The sequence below is a fragment of the Rhinoderma darwinii genome, chromosome 2 (genome assembly GCF_050947455.1).
Source record: "Rhinoderma darwinii isolate aRhiDar2 chromosome 2, aRhiDar2.hap1, whole genome shotgun sequence".
Lineage (NCBI taxonomy): Eukaryota > Metazoa > Chordata > Amphibia > Anura > Rhinodermatidae > Rhinoderma > Rhinoderma darwinii.
The window spans coordinates 366,547,640-366,573,526 of NC_134688.1; positions in this window are offsets into that span (position 1 = coordinate 366,547,640).

Genomic DNA, 25,887 nt, shown 5'->3' on the forward strand with positions numbered 1-25,887 from the left:
TAAGGAAGAGCACAATATACCAATGTGACACGTGTCCCGAAAAACCAGGGCTCTGTATAAAAGATTGTTTTAAAATGTATCATACATCCCTTGATTTTTAATTTACCCTGATGCACTCCGCACAGCTTACCCCCCTCATCTTTCCCTTCTGAGCCCTGCCGTATGCCCAGGCAGCTGATAACAGCCACATGTAGGGTATTGTCGTACCCAGGAGAACCCACATTACAATTTAAGGGGTGTATATCTCCGGTGGCGCATGCTGGGCACACTATATTGGACACTGAAATGGCATATACATATATAAAATTGCAAATCTCACACTGCACCATCTGCTGCGCATTATCTTTTACACAGTACCTGTGGGGTCAAAATGCTCACTACACCTCTAGATGAATGTCTTAAGGGGTGTAGTTTTTAAAATGGGGTCACTTCTCGGGGGTTTCAACTGTACTGGTACCTCAGGGGCTTCTGCACACATGACTTAGCACCAGAAAAGCTCCAGTAGGCCAAATGGTGGTCCTTTCCTTCTGAGCCCTCCCATGGGCCCAAAGGGCAGTTTATCACCACAAATGGGGTATTGCCGCACTAAGGACAAATTGGGCAACAAAATGGGGTATGTTGTTCCTTGTGAAAATAAGAAATTTGGATCAAAAATGACATCTTATTGGAAAAAATATCATTTTTTTCATTTCACAGCCCAATTCAAATAGGTGCTGTGAAAAAACTGTGCGGTCAAAATGATAACAAAAACCATAAATGAATTCCTTGAGGGGTGTAGTTTCCAAAATGGGGTCACTTCTGGTGGGTTTCCATTGCTTTGATACCTCTGGGGCTCTGCAAATGCAACATGGCACCCGAAAACCAATCCTGCAAAATCTGGACTCCAACAAACACATAGCGCTCCTTTCCGTCTGAGCCCTCCCATGGGCCCAAACGGCAGTTTATCACCACAAATGGGGTATTGCCGCACTAAGGACAAATTGGGCAACAAAATGGGGTATGTTGTTCCCTGTGAAAATAAGAAATTTTGATCAAAAATGACATCTTATTGGAAAAAATATAATTTTTTTCATTTCACAGCCCAATTCAAATAGGTGCTGTGAAAAAACTGTGCGGTCAAAATGATAACAAAAACCATAAATGAATTCCTTGAGGGGTGTAGTTTCCAAAATGGGGTCACTTCTGGTGGGTTTCCATTGCTTTGATACCTCTGGGGCTCTGCAAATGCAACATGGCACCCGAAAACCAATCCTGCAAAATCTGGACTCCAACAAACACATAGCGCTCCTTTCCGTCTGAGCCCTCCCATGGGCCCAAACGGCAGTTTATCACCACAAATGGGGTATTGCCGCACTAAGGACAAATTGGGCAACAAAATGGGGTATGTTGTTCCCTGTGAAAATAAGAAATTTTGATCAAAAATGACATCTTATTGGAAAAAATATAATTTTTTTCATTTCACAGCCCAATTCAAATAGGTGCTGTGAAAAACCTGTGCGGTCAAAATGATAACAAAAACCATAAATGAATTCCTTGAGGGGTGTAGTTTCCAAAATGGGGTCACTTCTGGTGGGTTTCCATTGCTTTGATACCTCTGGGGCTCTGCAAATGCGACATGGCACCCGAAAACCAATCCTGCAAAATCTGGACTCCAACAAACACATAGCGCTCCTTTCCTTCTGAGCCCTCCCATGGGCCCAAACGGCAGTTTATCACCACAAATGGGGTATTGCCGCACTAAGGACAAATTGGGCAACAAAATGGGGTATGTTGTTCCCTGTGAAAATAAGAAAATTTGATCAAAAATGACATTTTATTGGAAAAAATATCATTTTTTTCATTTCACAGCCCAATTCAAATAGGTGCTGTGAAAAAACTGTGCGGTCAAAATGATAACAAAAACCATAAATGAATTCCTTGAGGGGTGTAATTTCCAAAATGGGGTCACTTCTGGTGGGTTTCCATTGTTTTGATACCTCAACGCCTCTTCAAACCTGGCATGCTGCCTAAAATATATTCTAATAAAAAAGAGGCCTCAAAATGCACTAGGTGCTTCTTTGCTTCTAGGGCTTGTGTTTTAGTCCACGAGTGCAGTAGGGCCACATGTGGGACATTTCTAAAAACTGCAGAATCTGGACAATACATATTTAGTAGTGTTTCTCTGGTAAAACCTTCTCTGTTACTAAAAAAAAATTGAATAAAATTGAAATTCAGCAGAAAAAATGAAATTTGCAAATTTCATTTCCAATTTGCTTTAATTCCTGTGAAATGCCTGAAGGGTTAAAAAACTTTCTATATGCTGTTTTGAATACTTTGAGGGGTCTAGTTTTTAAAATGGGGTGTTTTATGGGGGTTTCTAATACATAGGCCCCTCAAATCCACTTCAGAACTGAACTGGCACCTTCAAAAAAAGGCTTTTGAAATTTTCTTAAGAATATGAGAAATTGCTGTTTATGTTCTAAACCTTGTAACGTCCAAGAAAAATAAAATAATGTTCAAAAAACGATGCCAATCTAAAGTAGACATATGGGAAATGTGAACTAGTAACTATTTTGGGTGGTATAACCGTCTGTTTTTCAAGCAGATGCATTTAAATTCTGAAAAATGCTATTTTTTGTAAATTTTCTCTAAATTTTGCAATTTTTCACAAATAAAGACTGAATATATCGACCAAATTTTACCACGAACATGAAGCCCAAAGTGTCACGAGAAAACAATCTCAGAATCGCTTGGATAGGTTTAAGCATTCCGACGTTATTACCACATAAAGTGAAATATGTCAGATTTGAAAAATGGGCTCTGAGCCTTAAGGCCCAAACTAGGCTGCGTCCTTAAGGGGTTAAGGTTTAAAATAGGTTAGTCATTAAGGGGTTAATGGGTTAAGTTGGGTTTTCATCATAGTGTCCGTCATTTTGCTGAATAAAAGTATTAAGGGAATCTGTGAAGGTAGCTCCTAACGCAAATGTGAACACAGCCTAACACAGTAATAATCACAGTGCCAACTAAAAAGCAATAATTGTGGCCACAAAATAGTAGCCACAGCTGTCCCTGACTAAAATACGGAATTCATTAATGCAGCAGCTTGCAGTGTGTGGTTGATTCCTATTCAACTTCTGGATCCAGAAGATGAGGAGATTTTAATATCTATTTTCTATATATCTACCTGAATTTAAATATGATATGTTATTCTTACTGTAAATATACAAATATATGGGCATACTACTATAATTTTTTGCTTTTTACACATAAAATACTTTAGTAAATTCACCCCAAAGTCTTTTGGCTTAGTGCATTATGATGACCCATTTTCTCCAGACAAACGTTATAGAGAAGGGAGAAGACATGTCAGTATGTCTGGAACTTGGGGGTTTCCATTAGACCTGTACGTAGCAATGTTCAAATCATTAAAAACAGCCAAATATGATGGAAGCAGGTATTGATGCCAAAAATATCGAACTATTTTAAGTTGCATCATTTGCAACAGGGATAGGAAAAAATATTTTTATTGTATTTAGTACTATGCCCTATACAAAATATAAACCGCTAAATGCAGCATACTCTATGCAGGAGAGATTATACAATAACACAAAGAAGGAAAATGTTGGGATAAAAAGATCCACACGTGTGTATACCAGTTATTTTTAACCTCTTTACTACAGGAAAATCTGTGAAAATGTGTACTCCTACTCTTACCCCTACTGCTGATTAATTTCTTATATTTATATGTTTATAATGGTCAGAATTCTATTTTTCTGATACAGAGTTCTAAACTCCCTGTGTAGGCATAAAAAAAACAACCAGTATCAGCTTACTCAGGGGTGTAACTAGGAAAGACTGGGCCCCATAGGAAACTTGTCACTGCCCCCCCCCCCTAGGTGCCACACGCAGCCCCCCTAATAGATAGTGCCCCCTGTAGATTGTGCCATACAGCCACCCTGTAGACAGTGCTATACAGCCCTCTGTAGACAGTGTCACACCCCACTTGTAGATAGCGCTTCCCACCTCCCCCTTGTAGATAGTGTCATACAGCCCACCTGTAGATATTGCCATAAAACCCCCTGTAGATAGTGCCACACAGCTCCCCCTGTATGTAGTGCCACACAGCCCCCTCTCTTGTATATAGTGTCACACAGCCATCCTTAGTAGGTAGTGCCACACAGCCCCCCCTTAGTAAATAGTGAACACAGACCCCTGTAGATTGCGCCACACACAGCCCCCTATAGATAGCGCCACAGCCCTCTCCCTTGTAAATAGTGCCACACAGGCCCCCTAGTACATAGTGCCACACAACCCCCCTTAGTAGTGCCACACAGCCCCTTGTATATAGTGCCACACAGCCCCCCCTTTATAGTGTCACACAGCCCCCCTTGTATACAGTGCCACACAGCCCCCCCTTCTATATAGTGCCACCCTGCTCCCTCCTTGTATATAGTTCCACCCTGCTCCCCCCTTGTATATAGTGGCATCATGCTCCCCATTGTATATAGTGCCACCCTGTTCCCCCCATGTATATAGTGCCACTCTGTTCCCCCCTTGTATATAGTGCCACCCTGCTTCCCCCCTTGTATATAGTGCCACACAGCCCCCCCCCCAAAATATATTGTACTTACCTTGCCCCGTTCTTATGACGGACGGAGCGCTGCACAGGCTCCGGTCAGGACACATGCGCAGACCAGTGTGACGCAGTGATGTCATCACGCCCGCCTACCGCAGGTTGTCTTCCCAGCTCCTTATAGGCTGCAGGCCTAAAGTGGCCTGCAGCCTTAGGGCTGATTCTAGCTTTTCTGCTGCCTGATGCGAAAATTGAAATTTCGCCCCCCAGATTTAGTTTGACATCCCCCTGGCTGTTCTACATCACTACCAGCCTCCTCAAACTCTTGCGGATGTGCCATTGCCTTGCACTCCCCTGGCATGTGTGGTGCAGCTTTGTACACTTTGCTGCACAGTGAATCTGAGAAAGTTTTATCAGCCGGGGGATGTCAATCAAACATGGAAAGGTGGGTTTGGAAGCAGGAGTATGTGAATCTTCAGGATAGTGCCACCGCCCCATGACCCTTTAATGAGTAATTAGCATATAGTGCGTGCCATATTAAAAGTTGATTTTATAGATGTTGCTGCATCTGGAAAAAAACATATATTTGGAAATATTGTCAGGTCATGTATTACCGCATGGTGAGGGTTCAAGGGGTTAAAACTACCAGACAGGTTCCCATTAAATATACAATGAATTGAAGACAATTCCATCTGCCCTGTAATTTTACTATTATAAATATATCCTATATAATTACAGCATCAGAACCAAGCTCATTACATATAAACAGCACCAGAACCAACCTCAGTACATAAATACAGCACTAAAACCAAGCTCTGACATATATACAGTACCAGAACAAAGCTCAATATATATATATATATACACAATACCATAACCAAGCTCAGTACATATATACAGCCCCAGAACCAAGCTCAGTACATAAATACAGCACCACAACCAAGCTCATACATATATACAGTAGCAGAATCAAGCTCAGTACATAAATACACCACTAGAACAGAGCTCAGTACATATATACAGCTCCAGAAACCAGCTCACTACATATATATAGCACCAGACCCAAACTCAGTTCATAAATACAGCACCAGAACAAAGCTCAATACATATATACAGCCCCAGAACCAAGATCAGTACATATATACAGCCCCAGAACCAAGCTCAGTACATATATACAGCACCAGAACAAATACAGCTCAATTTAGTACGGCGTAAAACTACAGCTCCCAGCATGGTTCGAACAATATGCTGGGAGATGCTGTTTCACAAAAAAAATCATATCATAATCAAACCACCCATCATCTCACTGCAGATCATACAGTGACTACATTACCGATTAGAGGCAGAATAAACATATACATTAAGTGACTCACTGGTGACGTCTCATATTCTAGTTCTTTTTCTCTTTACTTCTCCATCCGTTCCAGACCTTTATGATGATTTCCCCCGGCCACGACCCATTTCTTCAGTTTTCCGCTAAGATGTCTTCAGCTTCTCAATTTGAAAACATTTCTTCACCTGTAAACGAAGATAAAAATTTCAACACCCCTAAATATAATAGTGCCTATCACTGCACCTCTAATTATAATAGTGCCATACACTGTTTCCCTGATTATAATAGTACCATACACTGTGTCCCACACACTCACACGCACACGCACACGCACACACACACACACACACACACACAGACAAACAAACACACACCGTGCCACCATAGCCCCCTCTAGATAGTGACCCCCATAGAGCCTCTGTAGATAGTGCTCTACATAGAAGCCCCTGTAGATAGTGCCCCACATACAGCCCCCTTTAGATAGTGCCCACATATGGACTCCAGAGATGCAAGGCAACAGTGCTAACCACTGAGCCACCGTGCTGCCCTACATATAGCTCCCCCTATAGATAGTGCTCCACAAATACTCCACCTCTGTAGATAGTGCCTCATATATAGCTCCCCCTGTTTATAGTGTCACACATATAGCCCACCCCTGTAGACAGTGTCCTACATATAGCCCACCTGTAGATAGTTCCCCACTGGTAACCCACCCTTGTATATGGTGTCCCACATATAGCCCACCCCTGTGTATAGTGCCCTACAAATAGCCCCCCTATAGATAGTGCTCCACATATAGCCCACCCCTGTATATAGTGTCCCACATATAACTCACCCCTGTAGATAGTGCCCTACAAATAGCTCCCACTGTATATAGTGCTCCACATATAGACCCCCCCCCCTCTAGATAGAGCCCCCCTTGTAGATAATGCCACTCATATTTTATTAGAAAAAACAACAACCTTGCATACTCACTTGAACATGATCCCGTGCCGTCCGGTGGCAATGCAGACCTGCTCTCTTCTGAGCAGGTCTGCTGGGGCTGAACAACGCAAGCAATGCAATGATGTCACCGCGACGCTAGCATCGTTGAAAGGTGCTAACTGGCACGGCAGAAAAACTTGCCCCGTCAGTCAGCACCTTTCAGCAACGTTGAAAGGCGCTGATTGGCGGTGCAAGTAATTTTACGCTAATGCATGTAATTGTATCAGCGTGCTATAGACGCAGGTACAATTAGTGCAAGAGGGGGTGGCGGCGGCTGCCGGCAACGTCACCAGGCATGAGGGGGCCCGTGCCGCCTGCCCCATAGATGTTAGAGGCCGGGCGGCACGGGCCCCGCAGTGGCAATGCTACCGGGCATGGGGGAGGGGCTGTGTCGGCGGGCGGCAGTTTCCTTATACTGGGAAACTGAAAAAAAAATATTTGTGAGTTCATATGGGCAAAAAACAGTGATTGCGACATTCTTGGGGGGTTTGTTTTTTTATTATTGTACGATAAAAACTACATGTTCACTTTATTTTATGGGTTGATGCAATTACGGTGATACCAAATTTCTATAGTTTTTTTTTATGTGTTGCCATATTCTGAGAGCCATAGCTTTTTTATTTTTCCGTCGATTGAGTGGTACGAGGGCTTATTTTTTAGGGCGTAGTTTCTAGTTTTTATTGGCACTATTTTGGGGTACAGATGTAGCCGTCTTTATCTTGACTTTTAATGCATTGAAGTGGCAAGATCTTTTATCTTGACTTTTTCAATGGCTTTTGTTGTGTGATATTACGCTGCAGCAAGTTATCAGAGTCAAGATAAAGATGGCTACATCCATACATGAGACTTTTTGATCACTTTTTATAAAAAAAATTTGGGGAGCTAAATTGACCAAAATACAGCAATTTGAGCGTTTTTAATATATATATATATATATATATTTTTTTTACAGCGTTCATCGAGCGCTTAAATAATGTTATATTGTAATAGTTCAGACTTTTGCGGACACGGCGATAGCAGTTATGTTAACTTTTCTTTTTTTCTAACATTACTTTTAATATATATTTTTTCACTACTGAAAACTTTGTTTAATTATTTTTTCACACTTTTTATTAGTTCCCCTAGGTGACTTGAACCAGCGATCCTCAGATCTCTGGTACAATACACTGCAATACCAATGTATTGTACAGTATATTGTAATTTTTACAGGCTTCTGTTAAGCCCTGCCGCTTAGCAGAATCAGATAGAAGGCCGCCCTGTGGGCCTTCATTAGGCCCCCGGGCTGCCATGACAACCATCGATACCCTATCGCGTCGCCAGGGGGGCCGATGGGCTGTCACTCTTGTACCTGCCACGTTTTTTTGCGGGAAGGGGTTAGGTTAAACGTGGCACTGTTAAGAGATGGCATCTTTTGCCACAAGTCAGTGGAAGTTTTTAGAAATACAACAGCTCAGCCGGATGGAGTGGTGTAAAGCATGTCAACACTGGAGTATTGGAAACGTGTTCTATGAAGTGAGGAAACACATTTCACTATGTAAAAGTCTGATGGACAAATCTGGGTTTGGTGAATGCCAGGAGAATGCTACCTACCAGAATGCATAGTGCCTACTGTAAAATTTAGTGGGAGAGGGATAATAGTCTGGTGTTATTTTTTCAGGGTTTGGGCTAGGGTCCTTATTTCCAGTGAAGAGGAATGTTAATGCAGCAACATACAAAGACATTTTAAACATTTATATGCTTTCAACATTGATACAACAATTTGGGGTAGGCCCTTTCCTGTTCCAGCATGAATGTGCCACTGTGCACAAAGCAAGGTCTATAAACACATGGTTTGAAGATTTTGGTGTGGAGGTACTCAAGTGGCCTGCACAGAACCCTTCAAGCCCAAGCCCATTGAACACCGTTGGGATTATGAGCCAGGCCTTCTCGTCCAACATCATTGTCTGACCACACAAAAGCTCTTTTGGCTGAATGGGAATACATTCCCACGGATACAAAATATTGTGAAAAGCCTTACCGAAAGACTGGTATCTGCTATAGCCCAACTCCATATTAGCACCCACTGAATGTTATTAAATGTCATGTGAAAAAAATCTAATCTTAATTTTGATTCTAGGGATTTTGTTACAATTGTAAATGGTACATTGCAAAGCTTTATGGCAGAATCAGGCTTTTTGCTTTAGGGCCAGCATCAGCACAATGCGAGGCCCATTATGAAATGTGTATACATTGTCAAGCCTAAGGTGGGGGTAAACAATGGCAAATTACTCAATCGGTGGCCAGCTTTATATGTAAAGAAGTATTTTATGTCAGTTCTGCGGGTTGCGCTTCTTTAAATACTTAAGTTTTTCAGATGACTTTTCAGAATATGCTGATTTATGTGTGCACATGAGAAACAATAATATTTTTGGGCATTATATGGCTTGTACTTTGCATTTTTTAGCTGTACTTCCTTCTGCAGTATCTATTTCTAATTCTCAGTTTTCTCTGAGCTAGCGGACGGGGCCTAACAGTTATCACGTCTTCTATACAGAGCACACATAGAGAAACTAGAAAAGTATTTTTCTTTTCTATCTATCACATATATATATAAGCTGCAGCCACTTAGAGGAGATTACACATCAGTAATGAACAATGCAGATGTGAATCCAGAACTTGGGTGGAAAATAAATCTTACCAACACATCTGTGTCTTTCTCACTCTGCTCCTGCTCCCTCACTCTGCTCACCCCTTCCTTCTCCATAGACTTGTATGCAGTGTGTCTGTTTGCTGATTCACTCTCTCTCTCTCTCTCTCTACTTCCTCCTCCTGCTCCCCCTCCCTTCTCCATAGACTTGTATGGATAGGCAGTGAAGTGACACACCCCCATCTTCTTGCATGACAAGAGGGGGTGGAAAACCGATTACAGGAAGGTAAACACCTAGTGGCAGTAACTTCATACAGATTTGCCTAGATAAAACAACAACATTTTAACAGTAAGTAAATGACAAAGTTTAACTATATCAGGTATCCTATTAGATAAGCATAAGCTATTTGAAAAGTTAGGCTCTATTCACACGACAGGGTCCGAGTGTCGGCCGTTTTGGTCAGTTTTTCTCTGCCGTTTTGCCTCTGCACCAGCAAACACTAAGCCCCGCCTTAGTAATGGATGCTGTCAGCAGTTACTAATAAGGTGGTAGTAATAAAGTTTAAAAAAAATACAAAGACATAGAAAAAACAGGTTTATTGAAATAAAAAAACTCACACAGATCCCTCATTAACTATTTTATTGAAAATAAAAAAAAGTAGTCCTTGAATCCAACGTAGTCCAATGACCGAACCTGTAAAAAAAACACAAACACAAAAAACATTAGTAAGGGCCTGTTCACATCACCGCTGCCCTTCCGTCTGAAGTTTCTGTCGGGTAACCCCTCAATAGAAAGGCAAACTGAAACCTCAGCTTCCGTTTCCCTCACCATTGATCTCCATGGTGACGGAAACGTTGCTAAAGGTTTTTGTTTGTCACCGTTGTGACAGGGTTCCGTTGTTTTGACAGAATCAATAGTGCAGTCGAAAGCGCTATTGGTTGCGTCAAGAACAGCGGAACCCTGTCACAACGGTGACAAACGGAAACCTTTAGCAATGTTTCCGTCACCATGGAGATCAATGGTGAGGGAAACAGAAGCTGAGGTTTCAATTTGCCGTTCCGTTGAGGGATTACCCGACAGAAACCTCCGATGGAACCCCTCAACGGTAGGGCAACGGGGATGTGAATACAGCCTAACACATATGTAGGTAGGCTTCGATACAGGGCCCAAGTGCATATGTGATACTGTTTGTTGGACCCTGTATCTAAGACTAAGGTAGATTACTGTCTGCTGGGGCCCTGTATCTAAGCCTGCCACATGGTAGGCATAAAAGGGTTTGTCCAGTCCCTAAACATTGATGACCTATCCTCAGGATAGGCCATCAATAGCTGATGAGTCGGGGTCCTACTCCCGGGAACCCCGCCAATCAGCTGTTTTGGAGGGGGTGCAGCGCTCGTACTTAGCGCTGCTTCCCCTCCATTTTCCTTACTTGCTCACACTGTGAATCGCTGACACGTCCAGGTGAGAAAGACATCTGATGTCTCATACGTGCCGTAACTGAAATTTAAACAGCATAATACATGCTGACCGGCCCTTTACCAATAAAGATTAATAAGACAAGATATACCCCTGAGGACGCTCCCCTACTTGGTGCAGAAACGCGTTGGGAAGTGGTCTTTTTATATCTGTGGCAGGCAAACCCATTCAAATATTTTGCCAGCACACCTAGCAGCTGTGAATGTGTGGGGTGTTTATTACATGCTAGGCACTTCTATTTTGGTGCTGACTACATGTTTACACCCCGCAAGCTATTGTGTGCAATCCGGATTTGCTTGCCAACGCCTGTAGCTGATTTCTTTGGCAACTTTTGCCCTACATTTTTTCAATAATGAATTTTGTTTAATAAAATTTGTTTTAAAACGTTTACACAGGCAGTTCTAAATATAAATGGTATTAAACTTACCCTCCTCCTCAGCCACAGCAGAGGTCCCGACTCCATCAGTGCATAGCGTTGTGACGTCATGCGCTGCGCACATCGCTGTGACGTCAGGACCACCGCTGCGCTCCGGAAGAAGGAATGTAAGTAGTCAGTTACTATAGTAACGGGGGCCCGTGTAGTTTATTACATGGGCGCCAGTTACTATAGTAACTTTTCATAAATGTGGTGCGGGGGGCCGCGGGCCCCCCTGGCTTCGGGGCCCGGTCGCAATTGCGACCGCTGCGACACCTATAGTTACACCACTGGCTCCAGAAGTAGTCCCTGACTTTACTGTCCATATATGGCCAGTGACATCATGGACTTCTCCTGAAGCAGTCCCCTGCTTCTGAAGTGGAATCCCCGGCCACAGCGACCCGTCGGCCGGTGACTCCGCTCCAGGGGAAGTCTCTGACTTCACTGTCCATATATGGACAGTGACTTCCCCTGAGCAGAATCACCGGCCACAGAAGTGTCAGAGACGGCTGTGACTGGGGATTCCGCTTCAGGAGAAGTCCCTGACGTCACTGTCCAAAAATCGGCCGTGTGAATAGCCCCATTCGGGGTCTATTGTTCCTACTGCGGCCGTGTGACGACCGTTCAAAGAACGGCCGTCACACGGTCGAGTTTCCCTGTTGTGTGAATAGGCCCTTAGAGTCCATTTAAGCAGTCGTTGTTATTGTATCCTATTTATCCAATTGTGCTTAGATATGGAATCATGAATTGATAGTCATAAGAGTATAGACATTCAAGACAATACCCTTTCCCCACTAAAATGGTCTAAATTGCACTGTCCTTCACAGACTTTTCTTAACCTTCATAGCAGACTACCAAATAAGGGCTGCTCACTTGACTTTGGTCAAACTGGGTTAGACGTTAGCAGCAGATTCTTTAAGTTCTGTAAGTTACGAAGTGGGGCCTCGATGGATCAGACTTCTTTTTCCAGCTTTTCCCACAGATGCCCAATCATATTGAGATCTGGGAAATTTAGGGGACGAGTCAACAGCTTGTGCTCCTTGTAACATACCTCAAAACATTTCTGAACAATTTTTGCAGTGTAGCTGAAAAAAGCCACTGCCATTAGGGAACACTGTTGCCATGAAGGGGTGTACTTGGTATGCAACAATGATTAGGTAGGTGGTATGTGTCAAAGTAACAACCAGATAAATGACAGGACCCAAGGGTAAACAGCAGAACATTGCCCGGAGCATCACACCTGCTCCATGGTCCAGTACTGATTGTTAACTTTATTGTTAACATTGCAAACACAGGATATAATAATAAGGTCTAATAGGTTATTTATAAGTCAATCATTAAGAAATAAACCCTAGTGGAAAGTGATAAGTTACAAAGTCAGCTCCAAATGTGGTTGTCTTCTTCTGTTTTCTTGTATTAGGGGCCATCATTGTGTCAGAGTTTGATCCTACTATAGGATTCTCTGGTAGTCTGGTGGACCAGTCTTGCCCTGTTAGTAAGTGGGTGCAAAGGCTAGTGAATCATTTGTACTTGGCAAAGGAAATTCTTTTGGAATTCTTGCATGGAAAACAATCTAAAAACTAAAATGTATCCATTGTTCTAACATAATCTATGTGACTGCGTTAATGTAGCAAACCTGGAGATGTCAAACATGCCCCCTTGGCAATGAGTGTCCTATTTTGCTGTACGTGTATGTCTCATTCAGTAATACATTTTTGTCAAATTTTGTTTCTAGTCAAAAGTCCACTGATATATGCATAAGTTTTCAATAAAATGGTTACAACGAATTGTATTTCACTAACCCAGCAGCTGCCCAAAATAAAAACAAACCTTGAACAAAAAATGGGCACATAAAACCCCACACTCTCACTTCCAAGAAATAGCTTGTATTGTATTAGGGAGGAGATCGCAGCGTCTACTAGTTAGATTAAGATGTATAAAAAATATTTCTAGCAGGGCTTCAGTTTTTTTTCACTTATGTCAACAATTCATTTCTGTGGTTATTTAGTCTTGAAAATAAATAATTCTATGCATAGAGTTCAAAATATTTTGAAGGATAGGAAGAAAAAGCATTAATTTTATTTCAATGTATATTTTTGCTTGCTGCAGGCTGTAATTAAAAAGTCTGGTACTTTTCAGTAGCTATTCAAACAGAATTCTCATCATGATCAAACCTCTCCAGACCTGGAAAGATACACAATGGCAATTAAACATAGGAAAAACAACCCACCCGCTAATATCAATAACGATTTAAAAAACAAAACAATAGCTATAGCAGAATAAAGGTCCTATTACACGGCCCGACGATACAATCAGCCGATCAATGAGCGTTTGCTTGTTCATCGGCTGATCGTTGCCCTGTTCTCGAGGGGTAATTATCGGGAACAGACATTTTGTGAACGCTCGTTTGATCGATAATTGGCCGGTGTAAAAGGGCCTTAAGATTCAGATTCACAAATGATTTAGAGAGTTAGTGTAGGAGTGTAACAAATAAGGGCAAATAGATGCACCAGTTTGATCCATTTATAGGACAGGTATGGTGAACCCTTGGTAAGTGTGCCACTTTGGGCATGCAATAGAATTTTCCTGGTGGTGATTATATCACACATGATGTGCCAACACCCTACCTATCGCTCTATTATTATCCGCTGTTCCTCTTTCTCTCCGTCCTGCCCTGCCTACTAGTACAGGTTGTGAAATGCAAAGTTGTCGAGTGCACGGCATTTACCACACTCTGTGTGAGCAAACCACAGCTCTACACCACAGAGTAAAGCTTTGTATTATTGGCCCATAAGCATTTATTTTTTTTATTTTTATGGTGTTGCTATTATCAGAGGTTCCTTGACACTCAAGAAAATAGTTGAAAAGGATGAGTGCAAATTTTTGCACACTCTATGACCACTCTATAGCTGCCATTTTCTATAATGTGCTTAATATGGTTCATGTGTATTTTTCAGTTACTGCTATTATTGGCGGTCCTGCGGTTGTCATTGTTATTGGGGGTTCTGCAATTGTTACTGTTTTTAGGTACACTGTTGCTGTCACTGTTATGTGAGTACTGTGTCTGTCATTGTTATTGGGGTACCTTTCCAGAAAGATGACACACGGTCGAAAAGGTTGGCTACCTCTGCTTTAGCATCTGTTGAGTAATCCATTATGATCAGTTTTTTTTAAAATCCTACCGCATAAAACCCTTAAGGCTTAGTCACACGAACGTTGAATACGTCCGTGTGACATCCGTTAAAACGGCCGTTGAAAAATATCACATGTACTATTTTCTTCCATTTTCATGGATCCCTCGATAGACACAAGTCTATAGGGATCCGTGAAAATGGGTCCCGCACTGGTGACACTCGGACATGAGAAACTGCAATTCTTCACGTCCGAGTTTCCCCACGTTCGTGTGAATAAGCCCTTAGGGTGTATGCGCCCTAACACCACCCATAATGCAATTAGTACACTAATAACATTTAACTAGGTGAAAAAGCCAGGGCTAGACTATTAACTCAGTCATTCAGTGATATTTAGGATACGGACGTTAAGTGCCAATAAATTGAATGGCAGATAATCCTAACTGAGTTGTGATACTCCACAGGGGATCTTATAAAACCCTACATAAAGCCACAGAACTTGTATATTCTGATAACATTAAAAAGAATGGTGGATAGTACTGGAATTCTGTCTTTTATAGCGTGTATCACAAGCATAGATGTTTTTTTTTACCTTTTTAACCGTCTTCTCTTATTTCTTGTAGAAGAGGCCTGCCAAGAATAACACTGCGTCGAAAAAACAGAAACTACAGAACATTGTTTTAAAAAATGTTTATCTTTTAGAAGCAGTGGGATTAATGAATTCATTTAACCTGTATCCAGGAAAATGTTTAGCCCAAGCTTGCGTAACTAAACACTTTTTACTGTTGCAGGTTATCAACTATGACAAGTTTTGGACTTGAATACACACATGGTCCCCAAATACAATTGTGATATTGGCACCTTCTCCCAACTTTGGATGTATGTGGAACAGCAAAGTACATATTAGTCTGTTTTGAAAGTAACTTTCCCAGTGTCAAAACCTTTTAAAAGCTGTTCCTTTTCTTGTGACTGTACACGATTAGTGTCGACTTCTTTAACTTTTTTTCTTTTTTCAACGCCAAAGAATCCAGTAAAACATTTGCTTGTTGGACCTTTCTCCACAGACAGGATTCATTATCTTAACAATGCACAGATGTACCCAAGCAGGTTGTGTCACAAAAGAACGCTTTGGCGGAAGGTTCATAAAAGCCAAAAAGCACAAAAACCCCACACACAATTTAATTTTACAAGTCTATGGCAAACCAGTGTCATTCCTTGAGAAAGGCATGCAAGGAGAAATTTAATATATCAGGCTCACATTTGCAGTAAACTTGGCTACATCCACACTTGTCTCAAACACACATCTCAAAAAGAAAAAAAAAGTACAAGGATGTCAAGAAATCAGTCACCTGCATTTTGCATTGTTCCGACATTGAAGTTGAGAAGTTCAGCAGAAGGGCTAGGAATGAGATATGTACAGATGCCTATTCATTTATATATTTTGTTGCTTATAGACACTAAAAGACAAATAAGGTATAATTTTGCAGAGGGGGACAATATCACATAAAATACAAGAAATACAATTTATTGCCATTGAATTTCATTGTAAAAAAAAAAATGTAAACTGCCGTTTTTCGTTTTTTTTTGGCAGGCTGCACTTAAAATACTCTAAAAAAAAAAACCGACTACAGGTGTTCACCCACTAAACATATGCCAAAAGGGCACTCTTACTCTATGGGTTAGTCACTGTATAAGTTTTGCTAATCCAATGCATACTTGTGATGTAGTCCATAAACATGGTGTGATCGGGGTCTTGTATATGGGTGGACGGATTGTATCTGTGGATGTAATTGTCATTTTAGTCAGGTGAATGTTATGCTACTGATAGAAATACCTTAGTTCAAAAGCCATGTGTGAGCTGCTGGTGATGGCAATGCTTAACGTGCCCTTTCGGTCTGTGGCACTAACTACTAGGGGGGGGGGGCTGTATGGCGCTATCTACTGGGGGCTGTGTGGCGCTATCTTTTAGGGGGGCTGTGTGGCACTATCTTCTAGTGGGGGCTGTGTGGCACTATCTACTCGGGGGTTGTGTGTCACTATACAGGGGGAGGACTGTGTGGCACTATACATGGGAGAGGGTTGTGTGGCGCTATCTACTAGCGGGGCTGTGTGGCACTATACAGGGGGAGGGCTGTGTGGCGCTATGTACTAGGGGGATCTGTTTGTCACTCTTTACTGGGAGGCTGTGTGGCACTAGCTACTAGGGGGGCTCTGTGGCACTTTACAGGGGGAGGGCTGTGTGGCACTATCTAATAGGATCTAATAGGGAGTGTGTGTGGCGCTATCTACTAGGGGGCTGTGTGGCACTACATACAAGGGGGGTTTGGCACTATCTTCTAGGGGGGCTGTGTGGCGCTATCTACTGGGGGGCTGTGTGGCACTATATACAAGGGGGGTGTGGCACTATCTACTGGGGGGCTGTGTGGCACCTTCTACTGGGGGGCTCTGTGGTGCTTCTAGGGGGGCTGTGTTGCACTATCTACTAGGGGGCTGTGTGGCACTATATACAAGGGGGGTGTGGTACTACCTACTCGGGGCCTGTGTGGCACTATCTACTGGGGGGCTGTGTAGTGCTAGCTACTAGGGGGCTGTGTGGCACTATCTACTGGGGAGGGCTGTGCAGCACTATACAGGGGGAGGGATGTATGGCACTATCTACTGGGGAGGCTGTGTGGCACTATACAGGAGGAGGGCTATGTAACACTATACAGGGGGAGAGCTGTGTGGCGCTATCTACTGGGGGAGCTTTGTGGCATTATCTACTGGGGGGCTGTGTGGCACTATACAGGGGGAGAGCTGTGTGGTACTATCTACTAGGGAGTCTGTGTGGTACTATCTACTTGGGGGGTGTGTGGCACTAACTATTAGGGGGGCTGTATGGCGCTATCTACTGGGGACTGTGTGCCGCTATCTTCTAGGAGGTCTCTGTGGCACTATTTTCTAATGGGGGCTGTGTGGAACTATCTACTCGGGTCTGTGTGGCACTTTACTGGGGAGGGCTGTGTGGCACTGTACAGGGGAGTGGGCTGTGTGGCGCTATCTACTAGGGGGCTGTGTGGCACTATCTACTAGGTTCTGTGTGTCACTCTTTACTGGGAGGCTGTGTGGCACTAGCTACTAGGGGGGCTCTGTGGCACTTTACAGGGGGAGGGATGTGTGGCGCTATCTAATAGGATCTAATAGGGGGGCTGTGTGTCACTCTTTACTGGGGAGGCTGTGTGGCACTATCTACTGGGGAGGCTCTGTGGTGCTTCTAGGGAGGGCTGTGTGGCGCTATGGATCTAATAGGAGGGCTGTGTGGTACTATCTACTAGGGAGGCTGTGTGGCACTATCTACTTGGGGGGCTGTGTGGTGCTACTAGGGGGGCTGTGTGGCACTATACAGGGGAGGGCTGTGTGGCACTATCTACTGGGGGGGCTGTGTGGCGCTATGTACTAAGGAGGCTGTGTGACACTATACAGGAGGAGGGCTGTGTGGCCCTATCTACTAGGGGGGCTGTGTGGCACTATACATGGGGAGGGCTGTGTGGCGCTACCTACTAGGGGGGTCTGTTTGGTGCATTGTACTAGGGGGCTGTGTGGTACTATCTACTAGGGGGGCTGTGTGGAGCTATCTACTAAGTGGGCTGTGTGGTGATATTTACTAGGGAGCTGTGTGGCTCTATATACAAGGGGGTGTGGCACAACCTACTGGGGGGGCTGTGTGGCACTATCTACTGGGGGGGCTGTGTGGTGCTACTAGGAAACTGTGTGGCACTATCTACTAGGGGGGCTGTGTGGCACTATACAAGGGGAGGGCTGTGTGGCACTATCTACTGGTAAGGCTGTTTGGCACTATACAGGGGGAGGGCTGTGTGACAGTATACAGGGGGAGATATGTGTGGTGCTGTCTACTTGGGGGGGCTTTGTGGCATTATCTACTAGGGGGGCTGTGTGGCACTATACAGGGGGGAGGGCTCTGTGGTACTATCTACAAGGGAGGCTATGTGGCACTATCTACTTGGGGGGGCTGTGTGGCGCTATCTACCAGGGGGCCTGTGTGGTGCTACTAGGGGGCTGTGTGGCACTATCTACTAGGGGGGCTGTGTGGCACTATCTACTAGGGGGGCTGTGTAGCACTATCTACTGGAGGGGCTGTAGGGCACTATACAGGGGAGGGCTGTGTGACACTATCGACTAGGGTGGCTGTGTGGCACTATCTTCTAGGGGGCTGTCTGGCACTATATAGGGGGAGGGCTGTGTGGCAATATCTACTAGGGGGGCTTTGTGGCACTATACAGGGGGAGGGCTGTATGGTGCTATCTACTAGGGGGGCTGTGTGGTACTATCTACTAGGGGGGCTGTGTAGCACTATACAGGGGGAGGGCTGTGTGGAGCTATCTACTGGGGGGGGGCTGTGTGGTGCTACTAGGGGGGCTGTGTGACACTATACTAGGGGGGCTGTGTGGCACTATCTACTGGGGGGCTGTGTGGCACTATACAGGGGTAGGGCTGTATAGCACTATCTACTGGGGGAGGCTGTGTGGCACTATACAGGGGGAGGACTGTGTGGCGCTATTTACTGTGTGGCTGTGTGGCACTACACAGGGTGAGGGGGGCTTTGTGGTGCTATACAGGGGGAGTGCTGTATGGCGCTATACAGGGGAGGGCTGTGTGTCACTATCTACTAGGGTGGGCTGTGTGGCACTATGGGTGCTGTGTGGCGCTATCTACTAGGGGGGCTGTGTGGCACTATACAGGGGGAGGGCTGTATGGCACTATCTACTAGGAGGGCTGTGTCGCACTGTACAGGAAGAGGGCTGTGTGGCGCTATCTACTGGTGAGGCTGTGTGGTACTCTACAGGCTGGTATGGCTCTATCTACTAAGGGGGCTGTGTGGCATTATACAGCGGGGAGGGCTGTGTGGCACTATCTACTGGGGGGCTGTGTGTGGCGCTATATACTAGGGGGGGGCTTGTGGTGCTATCTACTTGGGGGGCTGTGTGGCGCTATCTACTCGGGGCTGTGTGGTACTATCTACTAGGGGGGCTGTGTGACACTATACAGGGGGAGGGCTGTGTGGCACTATCTACTAGGGGGGCTGTATGACACTATACATGGGGAGGGCAGTGTGGCACCATACAGGGGAGGGCTGTGTAGCACTATACAGGGGGGTGGCTGTGTGGCATTATCTACTTCTCAGTTCTAGATATAGGTGCAGGTCCTAGAGCTGCACCTATCCGACGTTTTTGGCATTTCCTGTGGATATGCCATAAATGTCTAAGATGGGAAAAGTCCTTTAAGTTATATGGTCTGCAGAGCGCTTGTGTAAGACTGGTATATACCACTATATGCTCACTGTATGGTTTGTGAAGGATGGTCTATTTGCTTATATTCTCTGTATTAAATTATATTATGAATTCTCAAGCAGGACACCGAATTACGAAGATATTTATTCTCCATTATTTTAATGACTTTTCCTCTACATAGTTCTGCTCAAGTCTCAAAGAAATGTGTTATCTCTATGTGTTCATCTTGTGGTCTTCATGCCTCCATGGCTCCATGGCTCCATGGCTAAAATGCAACTATTTGTCGTTATCGCAACAAACTCCCTCATGGGAAAGTACATTTAACACCAGTCTATTGTATGCTTGTTTCCAGGTGTTACCTGATGTCAGCATTTTAATGAAGAATTATAATTATGTATTTGAAATAGTCTTATGGTCTGCTATTGGCTGAATAAAAATTATTGTCACATTGCCTCTGATTGTTTAACCTCAAGCCTACACCCCTTTTAAATTATATTATTGTAATTGAGTTTGGCAATAAACCCCCAGAGGAGTATTTTGAGCATACCAGCAGCGTCTGTGTGTTTTTTTCTCCTCTCTATATATATCGGTATGAAATCTCCTGATTAGGATGCTTTAGAAAGTTCCTGGCGTGAGTATCTGTTGGAACATTTCAGTCTAATATATTTTGAGCCATTGACTTCCACAACAGGTTGTAATAATTTACTACACACGTTTTACTACACAATTAAGAGTGGTTGAATTATTTCTATATAGCTGATGGGTAGGCCTCAAGAAATATTTCCTCTGGTGGGCCCAAGGTACTCCAGTCCGACACTGTTCCCCCCTATCTTAGTTATAAGCTCATACGCCAATAAATATTTGTTTGTGTAACATCTGCATTTTACTGTGAGATGAGACAGGAGACACTTTAAACAACCCATTTACACTGTATGAAGTGCAATATGAATTATCTAGTTATGAACATAACTGTTAAACTATAATACAGAAATTAGAATTCGGCCATACAGAATTATTTATTAAGAGAGCAGTTGGGAAATCTACTTGGAACATATAAGAGATATTTTACTAGATAGCTAGATAGATGGTGTGCATTATATCTGCACAGTGACATCATTACTTGTTTATTTTTTTGCTGAACTGTGATGTTATTGTGTGCCGGTGACATTTTTGAATGATATCATTGTGTGCATTGTGTCAGGGCCGGACTAGGAAGAAAAAGCAGCCTGGGCACACAAACCTCACCTGCTGCTATACAATATTGCCCCCCAATATCTCTTAATTAATCATTCAGACTCCAGACCAGAACCCAAAATTCATTCAGACCCCAGACCAGACCCCAAAATTCATTCAGACCATAGATCATTCCCTAAATTAACCAGACCATAGACCAGGCAAACAAAAAAAATCAAACCTAATGGCGATTCCATTGCAATGTGCGCAGCGGCAAATTTTGCCATATTTGGTCACGCCCTTTGCTACTCTCTTAAATATGTTACATAACATATTTTCAAAATAAGAAGGAAAATAAGTGCAACATAGAAACACCTTATCACACAGTCAACGCCAGGCATACACATTTCCGTCAGGGACAAGTGTACACCACAACCAATGGCGGATCATCATAGGGCGTTTTGTACAATGTAGTTTTGTTGCGTTATTGCCACAAACCGCGATGAAACGGCATTGTATATGTCCTGCAAAAGGGCCTTTAGACATGAGGTCACATGACCTCATCTCTGAAGTTCTTACTACTGTTTAGAGACCTGCTGGTTATATTACCGCAGGTCCATGAGCAGCAGTAAGACTCCACAGAGAAGACTGATGTTAGCTGCTATGTAAGTATAAGGGGATGGATTTGTTTAAGGGGATCCGTATTTCGGGGGTCTGGTGTTGGGACTGTATTTAGGTGATTTGGTTTGGGGACTGTATTTAGGGGGTCTGGTTTGGGGACTGTATTTAGAGGGTCTGGTCTGTATTTAGGAGGTTTGGTGTCTGTATTAGTTTAAGGGGTCTGGGGTCTGTATTTAGGGGGTCTGTATTAGTTTGACGTCTGGGGTCTGTATTAGTTTATGGGGTCTATTTAGGGGGCCTGCTCTAGAGTCTGTATTAGTTTAGGGATCTTTATTTAGGGATCTGTATTTAGAGGTCTGGTCTGGGGTCTGTATTAGATTAGCGGGTCTGGTCTGGGGTCTGTCTTACTTAAGGGAGTCAGGTCTGGGCTCATTATTAGTGTAGGGGGTCAGGTCTGGGGTCTGTATTTTGGGGTCTGTATTTGTTTGAGGTCTGGGGTCTGTATTTATGGGTCTGTATTTAGGGGTCTGGGGTCTATTAGTTTATGGGGTCTGTATTTAGGAGGCCTGCTCTAGGGACTGTATTAGTTTAGGGGTCTTTATTTAGGGGTCTGAATTAGTTTAGGGGGTCTGGTCTGGGGTCTGTATTAATGGAGTCATATTTAGGGTCATTAGTAGTGTAGAGGGTTGGGTCTGGGGTATGTATTTAGGGGGTCCTGTCTGAAGTCTGTATTTATTTAGGGTGCTTGTTCTGGGGTCTGTATTTGTTTAGGGGGGGGTCTGGTCTGGGGACTGCAATAATTTAGAAGTTCTGGGTCTGTATGTATTCTATGATCTAGTCTGGGGTCCAAATTTATTAGTCTGAGTAAAAGGGGTTGGTCATCGATAGGTCATCAGTATAAAAAACAGTCTATGCCCGGACAACCCCTTTAATGTATGGTTCTGGGCCTTGGTGTCTAAATTTTTGTTTCTATAGAGGCTGGAAATGGCTGCAGAAGTGATGGGCAAAGATGTCTCATCAGGAGAAGTCGCCATAACGATCTGCGTCAGATGGAGTAGAAAAGAAAACGACTCCCATCAGGGAAGACATCACCTGGATCTATAGGGGATCTGTCCCCTCTCCTGACATGTCTGTTGTAGGTAATCCTTGTATTCTACATATCTTTGTGTACCCAGGACTAATAGACAAATGCGTGTTACCATGATACTGTCAGCGATGGTTGGAGACTGTTAGTATGTAGGGACACAGCCCTTTGACAAGGGCAATCGTAACACCCATTTGTCAATGATCACACAAAAGGGTGATGTTCACTATAGACACGGCAGAGCGGCGGTGGGGAAGGGGGGCCCAAGTTTGAGTATACAGCCCAGGGCCTATGGTCTACTTAATCTGCCACTGACTACAACTATACAGATCAAACCAAAAGGAGGGAGTAGCAAGTAGACTTCTTTTAGAGATATCAAAAACTTGCAGGGTTATTCACCACCACATGTGAACACACAACGTTTCGGCTTAACGATGAGTCTTTTTCAAACAATTACAAAATATGTATCTTCTTTGAGTACCATACTTGACGCATCTGATTGTGATATATAACTATTAATAAAGTAGGGAAGTCTACTGGCTGGTTTGGAATGCAATGAATGTTGGGGACCACACGCCGTGTCCTATGTATTTAAACAGTTTTGATAGATAGCGCTGTCAGTATCACTGAAATTGCTCTAACTCCGCTTGTGAGTGACATGTGATCTGTGCATTGATGGACATGACATCACTGTGTACATTATTCTTGTTCTGAGACCTCACTTTGTCCATTACCGCTGTACAGTGATGTTACTTTTTCTGTAATTCCTGTGCTGTAACTTTATTGAGTAGAAATTCTTGTACATCTTGAGAATTATCTATGTTGTGTGACATCTCTGTATGTATTAACCCAGTACTGTGACTTTGTTCACTGTCCATGTGCTGTTCCTTATTCAGGTACCCCATTGTTTATGTAATTTGTGTGTTATAACTTTATTGAGTAAAATGTCCCTACACTGTTGCATCACTGTGTTTATTTTATCTGTATTGTGACATCACTGTGTTTATTTTATCAGTATTGTGACATCACTGTGTTTATTTTATCTGTATTGTTACATCACTGTATGCATTTTCTCTGTACTGTGACACCACTTTGTCTATTACCCCTGTACTGTGGTGTTTGAGTAATTCCTTTTCTAACTTGTTGACCAGAATTTTATTGTACTGTGTGAATTATCTCTATGCTGTGAATTTATATAGAAATAAGCATATCAAGATTGTGTTTTTTCGCTTTGCAAAAAATATTATTTTGATCAAAAAATCTGTGTCATGTTTATCACATACAGAGAATAAATATAAATATCACCCAGCGTGTTGAAGTCCATAATATATCCGGATGGATTCTTCTGCTTTCTCAAGTAGAAAGGGGGCCAACCAGGCGTAGTAAGATACCAATCTTTCACCCACGTGAAGTCTCTGCAAACAAACCATAAAATCGGGAAGAATCCATCCATATATATTATGGGCTTTAACACGCTGGGTGATATTTATATTTATTCTCTGTATGTGATAAACATGACACAGATTTTTTTGATAAAAATAAATATTTTTTGCAAAGAGAAAAACACAATTGTTAGGTGCTTATCTCTATATAAATTCACATAGCTATTATAAGACATAGGAAGTGTCTCATCTAGCACGCATTTTACCCTCGCATTACGAAATTTATATTGCCCCTATTTTTCCTCTATGCTGTAACATCACTGGGCACATTATCCCAGTACTGTGACATCACTGTGTACCCGATATCCACATTGTAACTGAATTGAATTAATTACTTCTCTAATGTGACATTACTGTATATATTATCTCTATACTGTGACATCACTATGCACAATATCCCTCTCTTGTGACATTACTGTGTGAATTATCTTTTAGCTGTGACATCACTGTATGCATTATCCCTGTACGGTGACATCACTGTGCACATTATCCCACCATTGTGGCATTATTTATTTCTGTTGCTCCTAAAGTGCCCACATATTCTGCAGCGCTGTATAGAGATTGCCACCATTCACATCAGTTCCTGTCCCCGATTGGGCTCTCAATCTTATAACCCTATCTCAGACACATAATTTCATAGGTTGCCAATTAACATTTCAGTATTTTATTTTGTAGTGTGGGAGGAAGCCTATGCAAACATCAGGAGAACATACAAATTTTACGCAGATGGTCGGATTTTATTCTAGAACCCAAGTGCTGCAAAGCGATACGGCTGCATTCATTATTGTGACATCACTGTGGCATTAAGGTGCACAAAATTCCAGTGTAGTAACCTCATTGATGTATATAATCTTTCTGCTCATATATCACTCTTTGGATTATTTATACTCTGACATTAACACTCTGTATCAGATTATCAGTCCAAGAGCGTACCTGGGTGCTGGTCCTTGACTAGCATAATTGGAACTTAGATGACTTGGAGAGATCCACATTACCGAGATTTTGGATGAAATTTTAATTGCTTCCTCATTTTTACTGAGAAGTGCTTATTTGTTCTCTTTAAGTGCTTTTCTCTTTGGCCTCATGCACACGACCACATTTTTTTTTTGGTCTACAAAACCGTGGGTCCGTTGCGGTTCATCGGACCGCAAAAAACCTCTGTTGTGCATCCGTGTGTCATCAGGATTCATAGATCCACAACAATCCCTGACGCCTTAGCGGGTGTCACTCCAATTCAAACTCACCAGTACCCTAAGTACCTTGTTCTTGAAAGGCTCGGGATAAATGTCCTGTGACTCTGTCCACTTAATTCATGTAAAAATGTAAATTGCTTAAAGCATAAATGCAGAATCCATAGAACCATGTTGAGTAAATGGCCTCAAATGTGTAAACACTTTTGTATCAGTAATCACATTGTCATAGTTATAATAATCTGTGGATAGCAGAGAAATCTGTATGACAAGCCAAGCCCTGGCATAACTAACACTTCCACATGAATGCAGCCAGGTATCTCTTCAGGCAGTTTCCTCCATTTACACAATGAACAGTCCATTCTCGCACTTTTACGAATGGGTCCTACTTTCTTTCTTGTGCTGCCAAGCAGGCTGTAGAGCTGTTTTCTGCTAATTTCCTAATCTCTTTGAATCTTCATGGGTACACATGTAAACTATTGAATAAAACAACACAGCGTGCTGTTATAGCCTTACGGCATCTGTAAAGGTTTAGTGAGCCGGCAGCAAGCTGAAAGAGATCTACTTCATA